This window comes from Gorilla gorilla, chromosome 6, assembly GCF_029281585.2.
Source record: "Gorilla gorilla gorilla isolate KB3781 chromosome 6, NHGRI_mGorGor1-v2.1_pri, whole genome shotgun sequence".
NCBI classification, from domain to species: Eukaryota; Metazoa; Chordata; class Mammalia; order Primates; family Hominidae; genus Gorilla; species Gorilla gorilla.
This window is the reverse complement of record NC_073230.2, coordinates 168237657-168261256: the sequence shown is the minus strand read 5'-3', so window position 1 is coordinate 168261256 and position 23600 is coordinate 168237657. Positions and strand designations below refer to the sequence as shown.

The 23600-nt window shown below is 38.1% G+C and overlaps 1 long non-coding RNA gene across 1 annotated transcript in view; it reads left to right on the top strand.

The window, feature by feature from the left end:
- The window catches only part of LOC115932930 (uncharacterized), a 35017-nt gene extending 24404 nt beyond the window's left edge, over positions 1-10613 (top strand). The window contains exon 5 of the long non-coding RNA XR_008667469.2: positions 7978-10613. This is a non-coding gene — a long non-coding RNA (uncharacterized lncRNA). The remainder of the gene's footprint in view (positions 1-7977) is intronic.
- Positions 10614-23600: the final 12987 nt, after the last annotated feature.

Below are 23600 nucleotides of genomic sequence, written 5' to 3'. Positions count from 1 at the left end.
GTGGTGATGGTTGCATAATCCTGAATATACTAAAATCCTCTGCATCACACACTTTAAAAGAGTGCATTTATGATATATGAACCTCAATTAAGTTGTTTTTAAAATAAATGAATATTATAGAACTGAAAATATAATAACTGAAATGTTAAAAACTCAATGAACGGACTAATAGAATGGAAATGACAGAGGATGGCACCAGTGAACTTGATGATACATCAATAGAATTTACACAATGCAAACAACAGAGAGAAAATAGAAAAATTCATAGAGCCTCGGAGATCTGTGGGACAATAATAAGACTTAATCTTTGTATCATGAGAAATTCGGGAAAGACAAGAGAGCGTGTGGGGCTGAAAATGTATTTAAAGTAACAATTACTGAAAATTCTCCAAATATGGAGAAAGGTACAAAACTACAGATTCAAGAAGCTGAGCAAATCCCAAATAAGATGAATTCAAAGACATTCACACCAAGACACATCATAATTAAAGTTTTGGAAACTAAAGGAAAAAAATCCTAAAAACAGCCAGGCAGAAAGGATGCATTGACTATACAAAATAGTAATGTGAATTACAGCTAATTTCTTGTCTGAAATGGAAGCAAGCAGGAAGTGGCTTATTTTTAATTGACATGTAAGAATTGTACATATTTATGGGATAGTGATATTTTGATACATGTGTGCAATGCATAATGATCAAATCAGGGTAACTAGCAAACCCATCACCTCAAACATTTATCATTTATCTGTTGGGAACATTCAAGATCCTCTCTTCTAGCTATTTGAAAATACAAAACAAGTTATTGTGAATTATAGTCACACTACAGAGCTATAGAACACTGGAACTTATTCCTCTGTAACTTTGTATTCATTAAACAACCTCTCCCTGTCTGCTTCTCCCCTAACCCTTCCCAGTCTCTAGTAACTCTAATTCTACTCTGCTAACATGAGGTCAATGTCTTAGTCCCGACATGTGAGTGAGAACTAGCATTATTGCAGTATTGATGTTTTTGTACCTGATTTATTTCACTTAATAGAATGTCACACACACACACGCTGCCACTAATGGATTTTTTTTGTTTTTTGAGATGGAGTTTCATTCTTGTTGCCCAGGCTGGAGTGCAATGGCACAGTCTCAGCTCACTGCAACTTCCGCCTCCCGGGTTCAAGCTATTCTTCTGTCTCAGCCTCCAGAGTAGCTGGGATTGCAGATGCATGGCACCATACCCAGCTAATTTTTGTATTTTTAGTAGAGATGGAGTTTCACCATGTTGACCAGGCTGGTCTTGAACTCCTGACCTCAGGTGATCCATCTGCCTTGGCCTCCCAATGTGCTGGGATTACAGTTTATTTATTTCATTATTTTTTTCTTGAGACACCCCCAGGGTCTCATTCTGTTGCCCAGGCTGGAGTGGACAATCTTGGCTCACTGCAACCTCTGCCTCCTGGACTCAAGCAATACCCCCACCTCAGCCTCCTGAGTAGCTGGGACCACAGGTGCATGCCACCACCCCCAGCTAATTTGTTTGTATTTTTTGTAGAAATGGGGTTTCACCATGGTGCCCAGGCTGGTCTCAAACTCCAGGACTCAAGTGATCCACTGGTCTTGGCCTCCCAAAGTGCTGGGATTACAAGTGTTAGCCATCATGCCCAGCCTATTTCATTCTTTTTTGTGGCTTAATAGTATTCCATTGTGTATGTTTATTACATTTCCTTTATATAGTTATCTATTCATCAATACTTAGGTTGATTCCATGTCTTGTCTATTGTGAATAGTGCTGCAGTGTACATGGGGGTGCAGATATCTCTTCAATTCACTGATTTTCCTTCCTTTGGATAAATACCCAGTAGTGGGGTTGCTGGATCATATGGTCGTTCTATGTTTATTTTTTTTGAGGAAACCCCATACTGTTTTCCATAATGGTTGTACTAATTTACATTCCCACCAACAGTGTGTCAGTCTTATTGTTTCTCTACATTCTCACCAGCATTTGTTACCATTTGTCTTTTAGATAAAAGCCTTTCAAACTTGGGTGAGATGATATCTTATTGTGGTTTCAATTTGCATTTCTCTGGTAATTAGTGATGCTGAGCTTTTTTCCATATATTTTGGCTCTTTACATGTTTTCTATTGAGAAATGCCTATTCAGAAACTTTCATCCATTTTTTAATCGATTTGATTATTTTTTTGCTATTGAATTATTTGAATTTCTTATATATTCTGATTATTCACTCCTGGTCAGATGCGTAATTTGCAAATATTTTCTCCCATTCTGTAGGTTGTCACCTTGTTTGTTTCCTGTGCTGTGCAGAGGGACTTAAGTTTGATATGTGCCCATTTGTCCATTTTTGCTTTCATTACCAGTGCTTCTGAAGTTTTGTTCATAAAATCTTTGCCCAGACCAATGTCCTGACACATTTCCCCTATATTTTCTTCTGGTAGTATTATAGTTTGGATCTTACATTTAAGTCTTTAATCCATTTTGAGTTGATCTTTATATGGTGAAAGACAGAGGCCTAGTCTTATTTTCTGCATATGAATATCCAGTTTTCCCAGCACCATTTATTGTAGAGGGTGTACTTTCCCCAAGTGTGTTCTTGGCACCTTTGTCAAAAGTCAGTTAGGTCTGTAACTATGTGGATTTGTTTATGGGTTCTGCATTTTGTTCCATTGCCCAGTGTTGTCTGTTTTCATACCAGTATCCGCTGTTTTGGTTAGTATAGCTTTGTAGTATGTTTTGAAGTTAGGTAGTGTGATTCCTCTAACTGCTCTTTTTGGTCAGGATTGCTTTAGCTATTCAGGATCTTTGCGGTTTCATATGAATTTTAGGATATTTTTTCTATTTCAGTGAAGAATGTAATTTATATTTTGATAGGAATTGCATTGAATCTACAGATTGTGTGGATAATATGGTTATTTGGACAATATTAATTCTTCTAATTCATGAACATAGGATGTCTTTTCTTTCTTTCGTGTCATGCTCAATTTCTTACATCTGTGTTTTGTAGTTTTCGTTGTAGAGATCTTTCACCTCCTTGGTTAAATTTATTACTGGGGGTGGGGGTTTGCAGCTACTGTAAATGGGAATGCTTTCTTAACTTCTTTTTTAGGTAGTGTGTTATTGTTGTATAGAAATGCTATTGATTTCTGTGTCGATTTTGTATTCTGCAACTTTACTGAATGTATTTATCAGTACTAAGAGTTTTGGGTGGAGTCTTAAGGTTTTTCTATATGTAAAATCATGTCATCTGCAAACAGGGACAATTTGACTTCCTCATTTCCAATTCGGATGCCTTTTATTTCTTTTGTTTAATTGCTCTGGCTAGAACCTTCAGTACTATATTGAACAAGAGTGTTGAAAGTAGACATCCTTGTCTTGTTCCAGTTCCTAAAGAAAATCTTTCCACTTTCCCCCCATTCAGTATGATGTTGGCTGTGGGTTTGTCATATATGGCCTTTTTTTGTATTAAGATACATTCCTTCTGTATCTAATTTGTTAATATTTATCATGAAGGGATAATTTGATTAAATGCTTTTTCTGCCTCTCTTAAGATGATCATATGGTTTTTGTCCATTCTGCTTTTGTGACGTACCACATTTATTGATTTTCATATATTGAACTATCCTTGCATTCCTGAAATAAATCCCACTTGATCATGGTGTATAATCTTTTTGATATGCTGTTGGATTTGGTTTGTTAGTATTTTGTTGAGAATTTTTACACCTATTTTCACCAGGGATATTGGCCTATAGTTTTCTTTTTTGGTTATGTCCTTGTCTGGTTTTGGTGTCAGAGTAATGCTGGCCTCATAGAATGAGTTTGAACAAATTTCTGCCCTTTGAGTTTCTGGAATAGTTTGAGAAGAGTATTTTTTTCTTTTTAAAAGATTGATAGAATTCTGCTGTGAAGCCACGCAGTCCTGGTCTTTTCTTTGTTGGGGGACTTTTTATTACTGATTCAAATCTCATTACTCATTAACAGCCTGTTCAGGTTTTGTATTTCTTCTTGGTTGGATCTTGGTAAGTTATATGTATCCAGGAGTTTATCCATTTTCTCTAGGTTTTCCAACTTGTTGGCATATAGTTGTCCTTAATGATGTCTGATGTTTCTTTGTATTTCTGTGGTATGACTTATACTGTCTCCTTTTTTATTTCTAATTTTATTTGTTGGAGTCATCTTTATTTTTCTTAGTCTAGCTAGTGATGTGTTAATTTTGATAATCTTTTCAAAAACCTGACTTTACTTTGTTGATCTTTTGCATTCTTTTTTAGTCTCTATTTCATTTAGTTCTGCTCTCAATTTTATTATTTATTTCTTGCTACTAATCTTCGGTTTGTTTTGCTCTTGCTTTCCTATGTCCCTTGAGGTGCAACGTTAGATTGCTTATTTGAAGTTTTCTCTTTCTTGTTGTAGATGTTTATTGTCATAAACTTCCTTCTGAGTACAGCTTTTGCTGTATCCTATAGGTTTTGGTATGTTGTGTTTCTATTTTTATTTGTTTCAAGAAATTTTTTATTGTCTTCTTAATTTCTTCATTGACTCCATGGTCATTCAGGAGCATGTTGTTTAATTTCTGGGTATTTGTATAGTTTCCAAAGTTATTCTTGGTGTTGATTTCTAGTTTCACTGTAGTCTGAGAAGATACTTGATATGATTTTTATTTTTAAAAAGCTGTTAAGACTTGTTTTGTGACATAACATATGGCCTATCCTGGAGAATGTTTTATGCACTGATGAGAAGAATGTGTGTTCTGCAGCTGTTGGGTAAAATGTTCTATAAATGTTTGTTAGGTCCATTTGATCTATAGTACAGTTTAAGTCCAATGTTTATTTATTGATTTTCTGTCTACACTATCTGTCCAATGCTGAGAGTGGGGTACTGAAATCCCAAACAATTATTATATTGGGATCTAGCTCTCCTGTTAGCTCAAACAATATTAGCTTTATATATCTGGGTTCTCTGGTGTTGGGAGCACCTATATTTACAACTGCTATATCCTCTTGCTGAGTTGAGCCGTTTGCCATTATTTAATCACCTTGTCTCTTTTTATTTTTTTGTCTTAAATTCTGCTTTATCTGTCATAAATATAGCTTCTTCTGTTCATTTTTTTTTCATTTGCATGTAATGTATTTTTTCATCCCTTTACTTTCCATCCACGTGTGTCTTCACAGGTACAGTGAGTTTCTTATAGTCGGCATATAGTTGAGTCTTATTTTTTAATCCATTCAGCCATTCTAGATCTTTTAATCAGGGAATTTAAACTGTTCACATTCGAGGTTGTTATTGATAGGTGTGAACTTACTCAAGTGATTTTGTTAATTGTTTGGTTGTCATTTTCTATATCCTTTTTTCCTTTCTTCCTCTCTTATGGTTTATCTTCGCAGTTTGGTGGGTTTTTGTAGTGATAAGATTTGATTTCTTTCTCATTCTCATTTGTGTATCTGATTTCCTAGTGATTTTTATTCTTTTGTGAGATTTTATCATGGTGGTTAAGATCCTTTCACTTCTAGATGTAGGACTCCCTTAAGCATTTCTTGTAGGGCTGAGCTAGTATGATGATCAAGGTTTGCTTGTCTAGAAAAGACTATTTCTCCTTCATTTCTGAAGGACAGATTTGCTGGCTATAATATTCTTGCTGGCCAGGTTTTTTTCCTTCAGCACTTTGAACATATCATGCCATTCTCTCCTGGACTGCAAAGTTTCTGATGAAAAATCTACTGTTAGTCTTATTGACATTCCTTTATATATTACTCAATACTTTTGCTGTTTCTAGAAGTTTCTATTTCTCTTTGACTTCTGACAATGTGACTATAATGTACCTTGGAGAGGACCTTTTCGTATTGAATCTATTTGGAGATATTTGAGCTTCTTGTATCTGGATGTTCATATCTCTCCCTAGACTTGAGAAGTTTTCAGTTATTATTTCCATAAATGGGTTTTCTATCCCTTTTTCCATGTCTTCATCTTCTTGACCTTCCATAAAGTGAGTATGTATTAGCCTAATCTTGTCCCATAAGTCCCATAGGCTTTTTTCATTTTTAAAACTCATTTTTTTGTCTGAGAAGGTTATTTCAAAAGATCTGTCTTCTTCAAAGTCAGGAATTATTTCTCATGCTTAGTCTAGTCTATTGTTGAAGTTCTTGATTTTATGTCTATTTCATTAATTGAATTCTTCAGTTATGAGACTTTTGTTCACTTTATGACATCTATCTCTTTGTTGAATTTCTCCATATTAGGAATTGTTTTTCTGGTTTTGTTGAATTGCCTCTTTATATTGCATTGTTTCTTGCTGAGTTTCTGTGAGATCATTATTTTGAATTACTTTTCATGCATTTTGTAGATTTTCTTTCCTTAGGGGTCTGCTACTAGAGAGAGAATTGTGTTCCCTTTAAGGTGTCATGTTTCCTTACTTTTTCGTGTATCTTTTCATGTTTCTACATTGGTGTCTGCATATTTCATGGAATGGTTGCTTTCTTATTTTATGGAGTAGCTTTCATAGAGAAAGCATTTTTCCTGCAGATGTATCCTATAATGTTGATTGGATAGGGTGTTTTGGCTTTGGTTCTGAGTGGGCACAGTAGTGTAGTCTCTGTAAGACTTCTTCTACTGTGTTCAATGTCAGCAGTGTCTGTAAATGCCTGAGTGGCCTAGATTGTAGGTGTTTTGGGGGGATATGGCATGTCTTTTCTTGGGGCAGAGGCTGCTGGGTGGGCAAGTCCTTGAGCACAAGGGGGAAGGGGGCAAGCAGGCACATGGTGGCTCTGCCACTGGAATGGGTGGGGTCACCAGCATTATCAGGCCCAGGTGGAGGGGGCATGTGGATGCTGGACAGCTCTGCTGCAGGAGTGAATGAGGAACAACAGTTTTTACTGCTGAAAGAAAAGATCTGTCAATGCTAAATCCTATATCTGGTGAAGCCATCTGCTGGGGTGATTGAAGGGGTGGCCTGCCCCTCCACACCTGTGGGTATTTCTCGTCGGGTAGGACGAGAGACTGAGAAAAGAAATAAGACAGAGACAAAGTATAGAGAAACAACAGTGGGCCCAGGGGACCGGCACTCAGCACACCAAGGACCTGCACCAGCACCGGTCTCTGAGTTGCCTCAGTTTTTATTGATTATTATTTCCATTATTTCAGCAAAAAGGAATGTAGTAGGAGAGCAGGGTGATAATAAGGAGAAGGTCAGCAAAAAACATGTGAGCAAAAGAATCTATGTCATAATTAAGTTCAAGGGAAGGTACTATGCCTGGATGTGCACGTAGGCCAGATTTATGTGTCTCTCCACCCAAACATCTCAGCGGAGTAAAGAATAACAAGGCAGCGTTGCTGCAAACATGTCTCACCTCCCACCATAGGACAGTTTTTCTCCTATCTCAGAATTGAACAAATGTACAATCGGGTTTTATACCAAGACATTCAGTTCCCAGGGGCAGGTAGGAGACAGTGGCCTTCCTCTATCTCAACTGCAAGAGGCTTTCCTCTTTTACTAATCCACCTCGGCACAGACCCTTTATGGGAGTCAGGCTGGGGGACAGTCAGGTCTTTCTCATCCCATGAGGCCATATTTCAGACTATCACCTGGGGAGAAACTTTGGACAATACCCTGCTTTCAAGGGCAGAGGTCCCTGCTGCTTTCCGCAGTGTATTGTGCCCCTGGTTTATTGAGACTAGAGAATAGCAATGACTTTTACCAAGTATACTGCTAGTAAACACTTTGTTAATAAGGCACGTCCTGCACAACCCTACATCCCTTAAACCTTGATTTCATACAACACATGTTTTTGTGAGCTCCAGATTGGATCAAAGTGGTTGGGTCAAAGTGGCTGGGGCAAAGTGGCTGGGACAAAACTACAAATTAACAACATCTCAGCAAAGCAACTGTTTAAAGTACAGCTCTTTTTCAAAATGGAGTCTCTTATGGCTTTCCTTTCTACATAGACACAGTGACAATCTGATCTCTTTTTCTTTTCCCTACAGGTGATCAGCCCCAACACCAGGCCATGGTGGCTACAAAGTCTGGCAGAGTCAAAGGAATGAGAAAAGGCTAAGAGTGCATAAGGTTGGTCCAGGGGGCCAAAGCTAGTATGGAGGCAGTGAAGGCCCTGAGCTCTGGGAGCCCACACTATTTATTGGTGATCAAACAAAGAAGCAGGTGGTGAGGACGTGCGGATGTGGGGGTAGAAAGGTAGTGGTGCATCAAGCGTAGCTGTGACGGTTTAGCATTTTCTTTGAAGTACGTGGAACATGCTCTGCTACGTGAGATAACGGAGAACATGTTCTTCCAACTCAAGGTACAATCACTTTATGATCCTGGGAGAGCAAGAAGCAAGGAGCCAGCAAGTCGGTGCACATTCAAAAGGCCACGAGGGGTTTTATGGTCTGAGCCCTGGATTCCGTCAAAGCCGCAAGGGGTTTTATGCCCTGAGCTTAGATTGTGGTGCCACAGGGCAGCCTTCCACCCTTTGGCACAGAGCTTGGTGTTCCAAAGGCCATGAGGTTTAGACCCTGGACCCAGGACATGTTCCAAGACTCTTTTACATTATGACAGACAAGCTAGTCCTGCCTCAGCTCTTCTACCAACATGTCTCCATTTTATTTTTGCAAAACTGCCACAGCTATCATTGCTTGTTCTCTACAGGGGCTTCCTGTCCAGAGGCAGCTTCCACATCTGCAGACTAAAAGGAGACAGCACAACCACACAGTTACTAGAACAAAGTTTACAAGTGTAGAGTTTCCAATGGTCTTAATCCATTTAAGAGGATAGATTGCAGACAACTCATCAGCTGCCTTGTTTAAAATATCAGTGCCAGGGAGCAGGGCCAAGTGAGCCTGAGAGGCTTCAAAAACCTGCTCTTTCAGTTTTACAATATTGAAGGTGAGATTTTCCTCTCTGCCCTCTAGATGGCGTTTAATTCTTTCCCATTGGTGTTCTGTCTCGTAACTATGAGGAGTAATGCAAAAATCGGATATATTCCAACCACAATGCATTTGAATTCTAGTTTCTAAACTTAGGATGTGATCCCCCATCCAAATTACTGTCTGACAGAGATCACTGATTTGACTATCTTTTGATCTATTTGGGCTTGAGAGTTCCATAATTTCATAGAATTCTTTTGCCATTTATCAACAAATTCAACAGTCTGCACAGATGAGTGGAAAGCCACACCAGCTACTGCAGCAGTAGTGGTAACAGCAATGAGGCCAATTATAGCAAATACAAGAACAACTATGAATCTTTTTTAATGGGATAACAGGTTTTAAAGAATCTCAGTTACAATATGAATGGATGGTGATGCATCCCGTGGTCTATTTAGAGACACAGGGATCCAAACTCCTTCTCTGGCTCTAATTAACAAGAAAGTTTGATTTTTATCAAAGGTTGAGTTAATACAACTAAACAAGTGACATTCGGGGCATGTGATAGAATGGGTATTTATGTCAAGAGTAACAGTTCCTATTGCTAACATAAAAGGTGGCTGGACACAACTTTGAATCCAAAAGGTCTGCCACAGACAGTACTGCCAGCATGGCCACCTTTAACTTACTAGTTGTTTTTGGTTTGTTCTGTGCTCTGAGGTTGGCCTCTGCCATCTGTGCCAGTTTAACTTGGCCCCATGTTGGAAGATCCACCTGGCGAGTATTCACAGTCTTTTTCTTTGTCTCTGAGATGTTCATTCATGCCATCACTTGTATAGGGAGCTCTGGCTCTTCCCAGGGTCCTCTCTTCCTGGTGTGGCTCGTGATGGCTCTTCAGATGTTTGGTGGGCACCCACACAGACAACTGATTGTCACCTGGAGAGACACAAGCAAATCCTCTTCCCCATGTAATTATTTTTCCTTTTTCCCACCTTTTTGTATGTGCATCCCTCCACCATATATCTTGTCCAGCCTTTTATTTTCCTTTTGTCCTGTCAGATGTTGTTCAGCTGCAGGCATGGGTTGATCTTTTTGTAAATTTAAAATAAAGCTAAGTGTAATTGCATATGTGGGGATTTATATGTCTGATTTCCCCCTTTTTGTTTTTGTATTTGAGTTTTTAAGGTATGATTAGCTCTTTCAACTATTGCTTGTCCTTGTGAGTTTCATGGAATTCCTGTAGTATAAGTAATATTCCACTGTTGAAAAAATGCAGTCATGGCTTTACTGCAATACCCTGGGCCATTATCAGTTTTTATTTTTTTTGGAATTCCCATAACTGCAAAGCAAGATAAAAGATGTCTTTTAACATGAGCTGTAGCTTCCCTGTTTGACATGTGGCCCAGATAAAATGTGAATAAGTATCTACTGAAACATGAACAAAAGACAATTTTCCAAAGGTGGGAACACGTGTTACATCCATCTGCCAGATGGACTTTGGAGATAAACCTTCAGGGTTAACTCCTGCTCCTTGATGTGGTAGATGTAAAACTTGACAGGCAGAGCAGTTTCCTTAGCCTGTTTCCATGATAAATTATATATTTTTCTCAGACCTGTGGCATTAAGATGGGCTAAAGAATGGAATGTCTGTGCATCATCAAAAGCTGCAGAAACCAGTGCATCTGCCCTTTGATTAAGTTTAGTCAAAGGGCCTGGGAGGTTAACGTGTGCTCTTACGTGAGTGATATAGAAAGGGGAGTGTCTTTGTTGTACTGCTTGCTATAAAGAATGAAATAAAAGATTAAGTTGTTCATCAGTCACATTGTGAATTAAAGCACATTCAATATTTTGTGTGGCTTGTATCACATAAGCTGAATCAGAAACACTATTAACTGGCTGTTTAAAGGTTTTTAACACCATAATTACAGCCATAAGTTCAGCCCATTGAGCAGATGTGAAGCCAGTTTGAAAAACTTGTTGTTGAGGTCCTACAAATGAGTCTTTTCCATTACCAAACCCGTCAGTAAAAACAGTAATGGCCCCTTCAATAGGGGCTTTTTGAGTAATGGAAGGCAATATCCATGATGTTAACTTAAGAAACTGGAATATTTTGAATTTAGGATAATGTCTATCAAGAACACCAATAAAACCAGCCAAATTAACTTGCCATTCCTGGGAATTAATATAAGCTTGCTGAATTTGTTGTTTGTTTAATGAAACTATAATCCGATTTGGATCATATCCCATTAACTCTGTTGTGTGCAGCCTTGCTTGTCCTACTAGTAAAGCAATTTGATCTACGTACAGGGTGAGCGTTTTAGTTGCATTGTGAAGTAGAAAAAGCCACTCAACCAGATCATTCTGTTGAACAATAACTCCTGTAGGTGAACGTTTAGTGGGAAAAACTAAAAACTGTAATGGCTGTGTAGGGTCAATTCGTTTCACCTGTGCTTTTTCTTCAATTAATTGAAGTTCTTCTAATGCTTCTTTGGATACAGAGCGTTTACTATTAAGCTCAGAATCACCTTGTAAGGTAGCAAAGAGGTGAGACATACCATAAGTAGAAATGCCTAATGTGGGACGAATCCAATTAATATCTCCTAAAAATTTTTGAAAACCATTTAGAGTTTTTAAATTATCTCTTTGAATTTGAATCTTTTGAGGCTTAATATAACTTTATTCTACCTTCACTACTAAATATTGAAAGGGGGTAGAAGTTTGGATTTTATCAGGGGCTATGATTAACCCTATTGCCATTACAGCCTTTTCTAATTGTTTGTAGCATAACATTAATTCCTCCCTAGTTTCAGCTGCACATAAAATATCCATGTAATGGATACTATCACATTTTAAAAACTGTTCTCTAACTGGCTTAATAGCTTGTCTCACATAAGTTTGACAAAGAGTTGGGCTACTTAACATGCTTTCTGGTAATACTTTCCAATGGTATCTGTCCACTAGTTCTTTGTTATTTACAGCAGGAACAGTAAAAGCAAATTTTTCATAATCTTGGGTAGCTAAAGGAATAGTAAAGAAGCAATCTTTTAAATCTATCACTATGAGAGGCCAGTATCTAGGAATCATAGTTGGGGAAGGCAGCCCTGGTTGCAGCATGCCCGTGGGTTGAATTACAGCATTAATAGCCCTTAAAGCTGTTAACATTTTCCATTTACCTGATTTTTTCTTAATAACAAGCACAAGAGAATTACAAGGAGAGAAAGTAGGCTCTATGTGTCCCTTTTGCAATTGTTCCTGCACCAATTCTTTTAAAGCCTCCAGTTTTTCCTGTTTCAGCAGCCACTGCTCTACCCAAACTGGTTTGGCAGCTAACCAAACAAGAGGAATGGGAGCCAGAGGTTCAGCAATGGCCTCTCCTAAAAATGATACCCTAATCCAGTTCGATCTGTGTGCCCTTTTAATTCTAGAGGTTCTGGTTGGCCATTTTCATTTTTTCCTAGTACTTTCCCCAGGAGATATCCCATTTTTCTCATCATTTCTTTACTGCTATTACTATACTGATCCACAGGAATAGATATTTCAGCAACCCATCGTTGTAATAAGTCTCTACCCTATAGATTGACAGGAATAGGTGTAAATGGGTTGAATTGTCCCTTCTTGGCCATCCAACCCTTGGCATGGCAAAATTAAAGAACTTTGAAAAACTTCTGAGGCAGTCTCTATGCCAACAATACCCACTGAAGCCTTTTCTTTGGGCCATTTTGGGGCCATTGATTTAAAGCAATAATAGAGACATTGGCTCCAATGTCTACTAATCATTCAAAGTCTTTACCTTGAATGGTTATTGTACAAATAGGTCTTTTGTCAGACACTTGATTAACCCAATAGACAGCCTTTCCTGCTGGATCTGTACTACCAAAGCCTCCTGTTCTTTTTACTGTACTACTTCCTAGCTTGGTGTAAGGTAATAGTAATAACTGAGCAATTCCTTCTCCTGAGGAAGCAGACACGGAGTTGAGGAACTAATAACTAATTGAATTTCTCTGGTATAATCAGAATCAATTATTCCTGTATGTACAGTGACACCTCTTAAATTTAAACTAGACCTTCCAAGCAATAGACCAACTGTTCCCGAGGGTAAAGGGCCCCTAACTCCTGTGGGGACCTTCTTTGGTGGCTCCCCAGGATGTAAGGAAATGGGAACTGTGCTGCAAAGATCTGCAGCGGCACAGCCTGCTGTGGCAGGGGACAATTATTGTACGTTTGTAACGGCACTGACTGTGCCGGATTCACCTTGGTTTGTTGAGGGACCTGAGGCGGGCCCCTCTTCCCATTTCCCAAAAAAGGTTGCCCATCTTTGCTAAATTTAGAATGACACTGATTTCCCCAGTGATTGCCCTTCTTGCATCAGGGGAAGATACCAGGACTTCTTTGTTGCTTACTGGTAGTATCCCTTGCCTGTTGATTTCCTTTTTATATTACTTTTTTGTGTGTGTCCAAATTGCCCACAATTAAAACAAGAGCCTGAGAAACAGGGCATATTTTTTCCCACCTTTAGTCCAGTCATAGCTTGAGCTAGAAGAGTAGCCTTATGTAAGTTACCCCCAATGCATCACAAGCCTTAATATATTCAGCCAAATGACCTTCCGTCTCATAGGTTTAATAGCAGCTTGACACTCTATATTGGCATTATCATATGCAAGGAGATGTATTACAACATCTTGAGCTGTTCTGTCAGTTACAGCTTTATGCACAGTCTCTTGGAGCCGAGCAATAAAATCAGTATATGGTTCTTTAGGTCCTTGTTGGACAGAACTGAAAGAAGGATATTTTTCTCCTGTAACATTTATTCTAGCTTCTTTCAGTCATCCTCAGGTGTCCTCTGATGATGGGTCCTCCACCTCCACACGCTCTAGCGTTCCTTCACCAGGGTATTCATAGCACCATGTTGGGAGCTGGGAATACTGGCATGATCAGACCCAATACCAGGCTGTGGGGGCTACGAAGTCCAGCAGAGTCAAAGGAATGAGAAAAGACAGGTTAAGAGTGCATAAGATGGGTCCAGGGGGCCAATGCTGGTATGGAGGCTGCAAAGGCCCTGAGCTCTGGGAGCCCACACTATTTATTGGTGATGAAACAAAGAAGCAGGTGGTGAGGATGTGCGGATGTGGGGGTAGAAAGGTAGCGCTGCATCAAGCATAGCTGTGATGGTTTAGCATTTCCTTTGAAGCACATGGAACATGCTCTGCTACTTGAGATAATAGAGAACATGTTCTTCCAACTCAAGATACAATCAATTTATGATCCTGGGAGAGCAAGAAGCAAGGAGCCAGCAAGTCTGGACACATTCCAGAGGCTATGAGGGTTTTGATTCCATTCAAGCCATGAGGGGTTTTATGCCCTGAGCTTAGACTGTGGTGCCACAGGGCAGCCTTCCACCCTTTGGCACAGAGCTTGGTGTTCCAAAGGCCACAAGGGGGTTTAGACCCTGGACCCAGGACATGTTCCAAGACTTTTTTACATTATGACAGACAAGCTAGTCCTGGCTCGGCTCTTCTACCAACACCATGCTGCTGGAGTGAAGGGAAAAGTAGAGATTCTCAGATGAAAGAGAACTAAGAGAATTTGTTGCTAGCAGACTTGCCCTTCAAGAATGGCTAAAGAAATCCCTCCAAACAGAAATAAAATGAAAACAGAAATAACATGAAAACAGCAAGACGGAATTTTCACAAAGGAAAATAATGAAATTGGTAAAAGGAGAAGTATACATGATAGAATATTCTTCACTTTATGTGTTTCTTTAATCATGTTTTATGTTTGAAGCAAAAGTTATAATACTACCTCATGTGGTATTCAATGTATACAGAGGAAATACCCAGGACAATTATACTTTTTTAAGTGGGAAGGTAAAGGAAGCTGTATTAGTCAGTGTTCTCCACAGGGATAGAACTGATAGGATCTATGTATATATGAAAGGCAGTTTATTAGGGAAAATTGGCTCACATGATCAAAAGGCCAAGTCCCATGATAGGCCCTCTGCAAGCTAAGGAAATAAGAAGACAGCAGTCGCTCAGTTCGAGTCCAAAAGCCTCAAAAGCAGGGAAGCTGACAGTGCAGCCTTCAGTCTGTGCCCAAAGGCCCAAGAGGCTCCTGCAGACCACTGGTGTTTAAGTCCAAGAGTCCAAATTCCAAAGAACTTAGAGTCTGATGTCCAAGGGCAGGAGGAATAGAAGGAAGAATCCAGCATGAGAGAAAGATGAAAGCAAGAAGACTCAGCAAGCCAGCTTATCCTACCTTCTACTTCCTACTTTGTTCTAGCCACACTAGCAGCCAATAGGAAGGTACCCACCCAAATGGAGGGTGGGTCTTCCTCTTCCAGTCCACTGACTGCAACGTCAACCTCTTCTGGCAAAGCCCTCACAGACACACCCAAAAACAATATTATACCAGCTATCTAGGCATCCTTCAACCCAATCAAGTTGACACCTCATTTTAACCATCACAGAACCTAAATGTGATTAATGTTTCTATACTTAATTCAAACTGGTAAAACATCAATAGCAGTAAGCTGTGAAAGTTATATTTGTATATAGTAATACTTAGAGCAAGCAATAAGAAAATTTTGCAAATAGTATCCTCAAATATGTCAAAAATGCATCAAAATGGAACTCTATGTCCACATAACCCACAGGCTGATAAGAGAAAAAAGAAAAAGAGGCATAAAAAATGGTGCAAACAGATAGAAAACAAAAAGTAAAATGGCAGTCTTAAGCCCTAACATATCAATGATTACTTTTTTTTGAGACAGGTTCTCACTCTGTTGCCCAGTCTGGAGTACAGTGGCACAATCATGGCTCACTGCAGCTTTGAACTCCTGGGCTCAAGCAATCCTCCCACATCAGCATCTCAAGTAGCCGGGTCAACAGGCTCATGCCACCCTGCCTGGCTAATTTTTTCATTTTTTGTAGAGACAGGGTCTTGCTATGTCTCTACAAAAGGGTGGTAGTTTGAGACTGATCTCAAACCCTTGGCCTCAAGCAATCCTCCTGCCTCAGCCTCCTAAAGTGCTGAGATTACAAGCATTAGCCACTATGTCTGGCCTCAATAATTGCTTTAAATATAAGTGGTCTAAATATACAAATTAAAAGGCAGATATTGGCAGCATGAATTTTTAAAACAGCAAAATATGTGTTGTTTACAAGAAACTCTCTGCCAACATGACATATGTAGGTTGAAAGTAAAAGGATGCAAAAAAAAGTAAATATTAACCCAAAAAGCACAAGTGAGTATATTAATGTCAAAGAAAAGATTTCAGACAGAAGAAAAGCAGTAGAGAGAAAAAACAGACATTACACAATGATAAAAGTTGCAATCCACCAAAAATGTAGAGCAATCCTAAAGGTATATGCACCAAACCACAGAGCATTAACGTAAATGAAGCAAAAACTGAGAGAACTAAAGGGAGAAATAGACATATATGCAATTTTAGTTGGAGATTTCAACATCCCACTCACAGTAATTGATAGACCTACTAGACAAAAAGTCAGCAAGGATTTAGAAGGATTAAACACACCATCTTCAGCCAGTAAGACCTAACTGAGGTTTTAAAAACTCTCCATACAACAAAAGCATAATACACATTCATTTCATGTACACACGGAACATTCATCAAAACGACTCTCTGTATCCTAGGTCATAAAACACATTTAGAAGAAGAGAAGTCATACAGAGTGTGTTTTCTGATTATAAGGGAATGAAACAAGAAATCAATAACAGAAACACAAAAGAAAAATCTCCAAACACTTGGAAATTAAACACACTTCTAAATAATCTGTAGGTCAAAGGAAATAATCCATGGTCTCAAATGAAACTTTAAAAATCACAGAACAGAATGAAAATGAAAATACAGCACATCAGAAGTTGTGCTGAGAAAAACACTGAGAGAAAAACTCTCAAACACTGAGAGAAAAATGTATAGCACTAGAAGTTTACCTGAGAGGAAAGACCTCAAATCAATCATCCAAATTCCTATCTCAAAAAGCACTAAAAATAAATATCTACAAAAAGTCAGAGTATGCATAAGGAAGGAAAAATTAAGATTAAGTTATTAATCAATGAAATTGAAAACAGAAAAACAGAAAATTAAACAAAAAGCCAATACTTTGGAAAAAATAAAAAATAATAATAAAGCTCAATCAAGACTGACAAACATTAAAGAAAAGCACACACGGAATACCAATATCAAGAACAAAAAAGTGACCTCATAACAAACCCTTAAGCCATTAAAATGATAATAAGGCAATACTATTAACAATTTTAAACTCATAAATTCAACAACTTCGAAGAAATGGACCAATTCCTTGAAAGCCACAAACTACCAAAGCTCAGCCAAAGTGAAACGGATAACCTGAATAGCTAGTAAGAGAATGAAATTTGGTAATTAAAATGCTTCTGAGTCCAGGGTCTCACTGTTGGGGTGAGCATTTATAGATAACGAACAGGAGGAGGTTAGTATGATCCAAGTGCTAATGGATTCAAGTTGGAGAATCAGTATGAACTCATGTTTAGCTTAATATAGGTGAAGGGGTCCTCCCCCTCCACACCTGTGGGTATTTCTCATCAGGTGGAGATGAGAGACAGAAAAATAAGACACAGAGTCAAAGTACAGAGAAAGAACAGTGGGCCCAGGGGACCGGCACCAGAGCTGGTCTCTGAGTTCCCTCAGTATTTATTGATTACTCTTTTCACTATCTCAACAAGGGGAGTGCGGCAGGAGAACAGGGTGATGGCGGGGAGAAGGTCAGCAGAGAAACATGTGAGCAAAGGAATCTGCGTCATAAATAAGTTCAAGGAAAGCTACTGTGCCCGGATGTGCACATGGGCTAGATTTATGTTTCTCTTTACCCAAATATCTCAGTGTAGCAAAGAGTAACAGAGCAGTATCACCGCTGGCATATCTCACCTCCAGCCACAGGGCGGTTTTCTCCTATTTCAGAATAGAATGAATGTTCCGCTTTACTGAGACATTCCATTCCCAGGGGCATGCAGGAAACAGAGGCCTTCCTCTTATCTCAACCGCAAAGAGGCCTTCCTCTTTTACTAATCCTCCTCAGCACAGACCCTTTACAGGTGTTGGGCTGGGGGATGGTAAGGTCTTTCCCTTCACATGAGGCCATATCTCAGGCTCGCTTGTACCTGGGAGGCAGAGATTGCAGTGAGCCAAGATCGCACCATTGCACTCCAGCCTGGGCAACAAGAGCGAAACTCCATCTCAAAAAAAAAAAAAAAAGTGATGGGGATATGTCAAAGGTAACTGAAAGATTTCCAAGTGGCAAAAAATTGAATTAATTTGAGCAACAAAATAATAAAATAGTACTGGATTATAACCAAAAATATGAAATAAATATTTGTGAGCCATGTAATCTAAGTAAATGATTGAATGAACAAATAAATATAAATAAATGGGGAGAAAAGACAAATCTTTTGAATTCCAAATAATTTGTGTTCTCTGCTCTCAGGAGGCGGAGACTGCAGTGAGCCAAGATCGTGCCATTGCACTCCAGCTTAAGCAACAAGAGTGAAATTCCGTCTCAAAAAAAAAAGAAAACAGTCTAAGAGAGAGGGTTAGGGTTTGCCACCTGAGATCTCGCCCAGTGGTCTTTAACAGTGTGTCCATGTTGCTTCCAACATTCTCTTCATGATGATATGGTTATTCTCTGAGATGGTAGAGGCTTTCTGTATAGCTCTTGTCTTTTATTCATGAGCCCTCACCAGAATTGCCTTTAATGTCCATGTACCTACCTATAGTCCCTTCATGGAAATCTAGGCTTTTTCCACCATGTATCTCAAAACTCATCCAGCCTCTGCTCACTGCCCAGTTCCAAAGCTGGTCCCTATCATTAGGTATGTTTCACAGCAGAACTCCAGTGTCAGTACCAAAATCTGCATTAGTCAGGGTTCTCCAGAGAAACAGAACCAATAGGGGTGTGTGTGTGTGTGTGTGTGTGTGTGTGTGTGTGTGTGTGTGTGTGTGTGTGTGTGTGTAAACATTTATTATAAGGAATTGGCTCATGCACTTATGGAGACTGACAAGCTGAAGACCCAAGAGAGCTGATGGTGTGGTTTGATCCACAGGCCTGAAAATCAGGTGAGCTAATGGTGGGGTTTCTACATGAAGGTCAGCAGGCCCAAGACCCAGGAGGAGCTGATGTTTCTGTTCAAGTCTCAATGCAGGAAAACAACAATGTCCCAGCTCAAAGGCAGGCAGGAGGAATTCCCTCCGATTTGGGAGAGGGTCCATTTTTGTTCTATTTAGACACTTGTCTGATTGGACAAGGCCCACCTTCAGTGGAGAGGGCAATCTGCTTCGCTCAGTCTATCAATTTAGATGTTAAGCTCATCCAAAAACACCCTCACAGAAACACTCAGAATAGTGTTTCACCAAGTATCTGGTACCCCATGGGCTGGTGAAATTGACACATGAAATTAACCATCGCAGAACTGTCAGAAAGACGTTTTAAAAATAGTGATAACATCAAATGCTCACAAGGAGGTTGAGAATCACTAAGTCATTCATTCATTGCTGGTGGGAATGCAAAATGGTACAGCCATATTCACTCCGGAAAATAGTTCGGCTGTTCTTTTTAAAGCTAAAACTTGACTCACCCTATGACCCAGCTATTGCACAATTGAGCTTTTATTCCAATGAAATGAAAACTTGTTTTCATACAAAAACTCTACATAGCAGATTTATGCACAGTGCCCAGAAACTGGAAACTCCTTAAATGTCCTTCAATGGGCATAGGGGTAAATAAACTGTGGTACATCCTCATCATGGAATATTACTCAGCAATAAAAGGGAATAAACTGTTAATACATGTGACAATTTGAATGAACCTAAGGAAACTATGTTGAATGGGTGGGAAAGCCAATTTTAAAAGGATGCATACTTCATGAATCCATTTATATAACATTTTTAAATAGCACAGTTACAGAGATGGATAACATATTAGTGGTTTCCTTGGATTAGGTATGCAGCGGTGATGGAGGTGTGACTGTAAAGAGGTAGCATGAGGAGAGGTCTGATGATGATGATATAGTTAAATAACTTTATTGTCATGCTGATTAAATGAAGCTATACATGTTAAAAATCACAAGTTATACCCACATATAGAATGCATGCATAAATAGCGAAACCTGAATAAGCTCCATGGATTGTATCAATGTTGATTTCCTGGTTTTCCATTGCACTATAGTTATACAAGATGCTAAGATTGGAGAAGGATAGGTAAAATGTGCCTGGGTATTCCCTGTATATTTCATTGCAACTTCCAATGACTCTACAATCTTCTAAAATACATTTTTTTAAAAAAAACAGAGGACCCAACTATATGCTGTCTAAAGACACCCACTTTAAGTATAATGACATACATCGAAATGTAAGAATAAAAAAAGATAAACCATGAGATACTAATAAAAAATGTGGGCTAGCTGTATTAAGTCAAATAAAGCAGAACTTAGAAAATATTAAAAGAGATAAAAAATATTACAAGCGATCAAAGAGGGCATTACATATAATAAAAAAGTCAGTTTACCAAGAAGATATCATAACGCTTAAATGCATAGGCGCCTATCATTAACAGAGTTTAAAAATACATGAAAAAAAATCTGGCTGGGCGCAGTGGCTCACGCCTGTAATCCTAGAACTTTGGGAGGCCAAGGTGGGCAGATCATTTGATGTTAGAAGTTCAATATCAGCCTGGCCAACAGGGTGAAACCCTGTCTCTACTAAAAATATAAAAATTAGCTGGGCATGGTGGTGCATGCCTGTAATCCCAGCTACTCAGGAGGCTGAGGCAGGAGAATCACTTGAACCCAGGAGGTGGAGGTTTCACTGAGCCAAGATGGGTCCATTGCACTCCAGCCTGGGCCACACAGCGAGACTCTGTCTCAAAAAACAAAACAAAACAAAAAAAACCCCAATAACTCAAAGGAAAAATATTCAAATCCACAATTATATTTGGAGAATTTAACAGTCCTGCCTCAGTAACCAATAGAACAAGCATATAGAGAAACAGCTAGAATATGGAAGACCTGACCAACACAATCACTCAATTGGACTTATTTGGTCAAATCATTCATTAAGAACATCAGACTATGCTTTCTTTCAAGTGTATATGAAACATTCACCAGTATAGAACATACTCTAGGTCACAAAACAAATCTTAACGGAAGTTCAAAAACAAATTTTTAGAAATAGAAATTGTATAAAGTGTATTCTCTGATCCTATCAGAATTAATAACAGAAAGATGTCCGATGAATCCCTCAAATATTTGAAAATTAAACCACTCACCTCTAAGTAATCCATGGGTCAAAAGTGAAACGTAAGGGGAAATCAGAAAACCTTTTGAACTAAGGAAAAATGAAAATACAGCATATCAAAATGTGTGGGATACAGATAAAGCAGGATTAGAAAATTCATAGCGTAAAATAATTATATTCAAAAACAAGAAAATTCTCAAATCAATCATTTAAATTCTTCCTTTAAACAACTAGAAAAACAAGAGAAAGTAGAAGGAAGTAGATAATAAACGTAAGAGGAGAGATCTGCAAAACTCAAAACAGTAGAATACAGAAAATTGATGAAACTGATAATCAGTTCTTAAGGAAGATCAATAAACTGGATAAACCTTTAGCCAGAATGTTGAACAGAAAAAAAAAAGAGAGAAAACACAAGTTACCAACATCAGGAATTAAGGAGATGAAATCGTTTCAGAGTCTATAGACACTTAAAGATAATAAGGAAATACTAGGAACAACTCTACGCCCATAAATTTGACAACTTGGAAGAAATAGACCAATTTCTTAAAAGACACAAACTACCAAAAGTCACAAAAGAAAAAACGTATTTCCTGAATAGTCCTATAGCTATCACAAAATTTGAATTCTTAGCTAAAATCCCTCCAAAAATAAAAACTCCCAGCCCACATTGTTTCACTGGTTAATTCTAATCACATATTTAAGAAAGAAATACCAATTTTACACAATCTTGTCCAGAAAATATGAAAAGATACAATAATTCTTACCTCATTTTATGAGCCATCATTAATACTAAAACCAGACAAAAATATTACAAGAAAAAAATTACAAAAATTATCCCTGATGAACAAAGATGTAAGAATCTTTGACAAAATATTAGCAAATCAAGTCCAGTAGTATCTTAAGAAATAACACAAGAATGATGGCAACATTCTAAAACTAGATTGAGACAATAGATGCATAACTCAATAAATTTACTTTAAAAATCATTGAATTGGACACTTAAAATGGATGAGTTTCATGGTATGTAACTTATATTGCAGTAAGTCTGTTTTTTAATAAATAAACAAGATGATACAATACTACCAAGTGGGAATTATCCCAGGAATGAAAGGCCATGCAACAATTGAAACTGAATCAATGTAATTCACCACACTATCACTGTAAAAAAGAAAAGCCATGTGGCCATCTCAAGAGATGTGGGGAAAGCATTTGACAAAGTTCACCAATTGACTTATGATAAAAAACCGTCAGCAACCCAGGAACAGAAGGGAACTAACTTAATCTGACAAAGAGCACTACAAAAATCTACAGCCAACATCCCACCTGATGGTGGAATATTGAATGCTTCCCACCTAAAATAAGGAACAAGGCAAGGATAGCCACTCTCATCTCTCGTTTTCAAAATTTTAATGGAAGTCCTAAACAGTGCCAAAGAGAGAGAAAAAAATTAAAACTTACAGATTGGAAAGGAAGGAATAAAACATTTTATTCCCAGACCAAATAATTAAATAGGAAATCTCAAGGAATCTACAGAAAAACTCTTGGAATTAATAAGTGAGTTCAGCAAGCTCACCGAATACAAGATCAAAACACAAAAAGCCATTTTATTTCTATATACTAGCAATGAACAATTGCTTTAAGTGCCACTTACAATAGCACTTAAAAATGAACTACTAAGGGATAACTCTAACAAGATATGTGCAAGATCTGTATGTGGAAATCTATAAAGCCCTGATAAAATAAATTTTAAAAATCCAAATAAATAAGATACACCAGGTTCATTGATTGGACAACTATGGAAGACACAGATAGTTAAGATGCTTATTGTCCCCAAACTTATCTGCAGACATAATGTAATCCCAACCAAAATTCTAGTAGGGTTTTTCATAGATACCAATGAGCTGATTCTAAAATTTCTATGGAATGGCAAAGGAACTAGGATATTCTAAATAAATTTGAATAAGAATAGCAAAGTTAAAGAGCTTGCACTGCCTGAATTCAAGATTTACCATAAAACTGCGGCACTGAGACCTATCTATTGGTAAATGAATGAACATGTAAGTGAATGAAACATACAGAGTCCAGAAATAGACCCACACAACTATAGTATATTGATTTTCTTTAAGATGCAAAGGTGGTTCACTGGAAAAATGAGTCTTTTCAACAAATGGTGTTGGAGTTAATGCAAATAAATAAATAAAACTTGATTCATAAATCACATTTTATGCAAAAATTAACACACAAAAAAAATGATTGAACTTTTAGAAGAAAATACTAGAGAAATATCTGTGACCATGGATTAGGCAAACACTTGTTAGGTAAGACACCAAAACATAATCCATAAGAAAAAATTGACAAATTGTAGTATGTAATTTATATTGTAATAAATCTATTTTAAAATAAATAAATAAATGATATGTTATGACCAAGTGGGATTTATCCCAAGAATAAAAGGCTGTGCAAC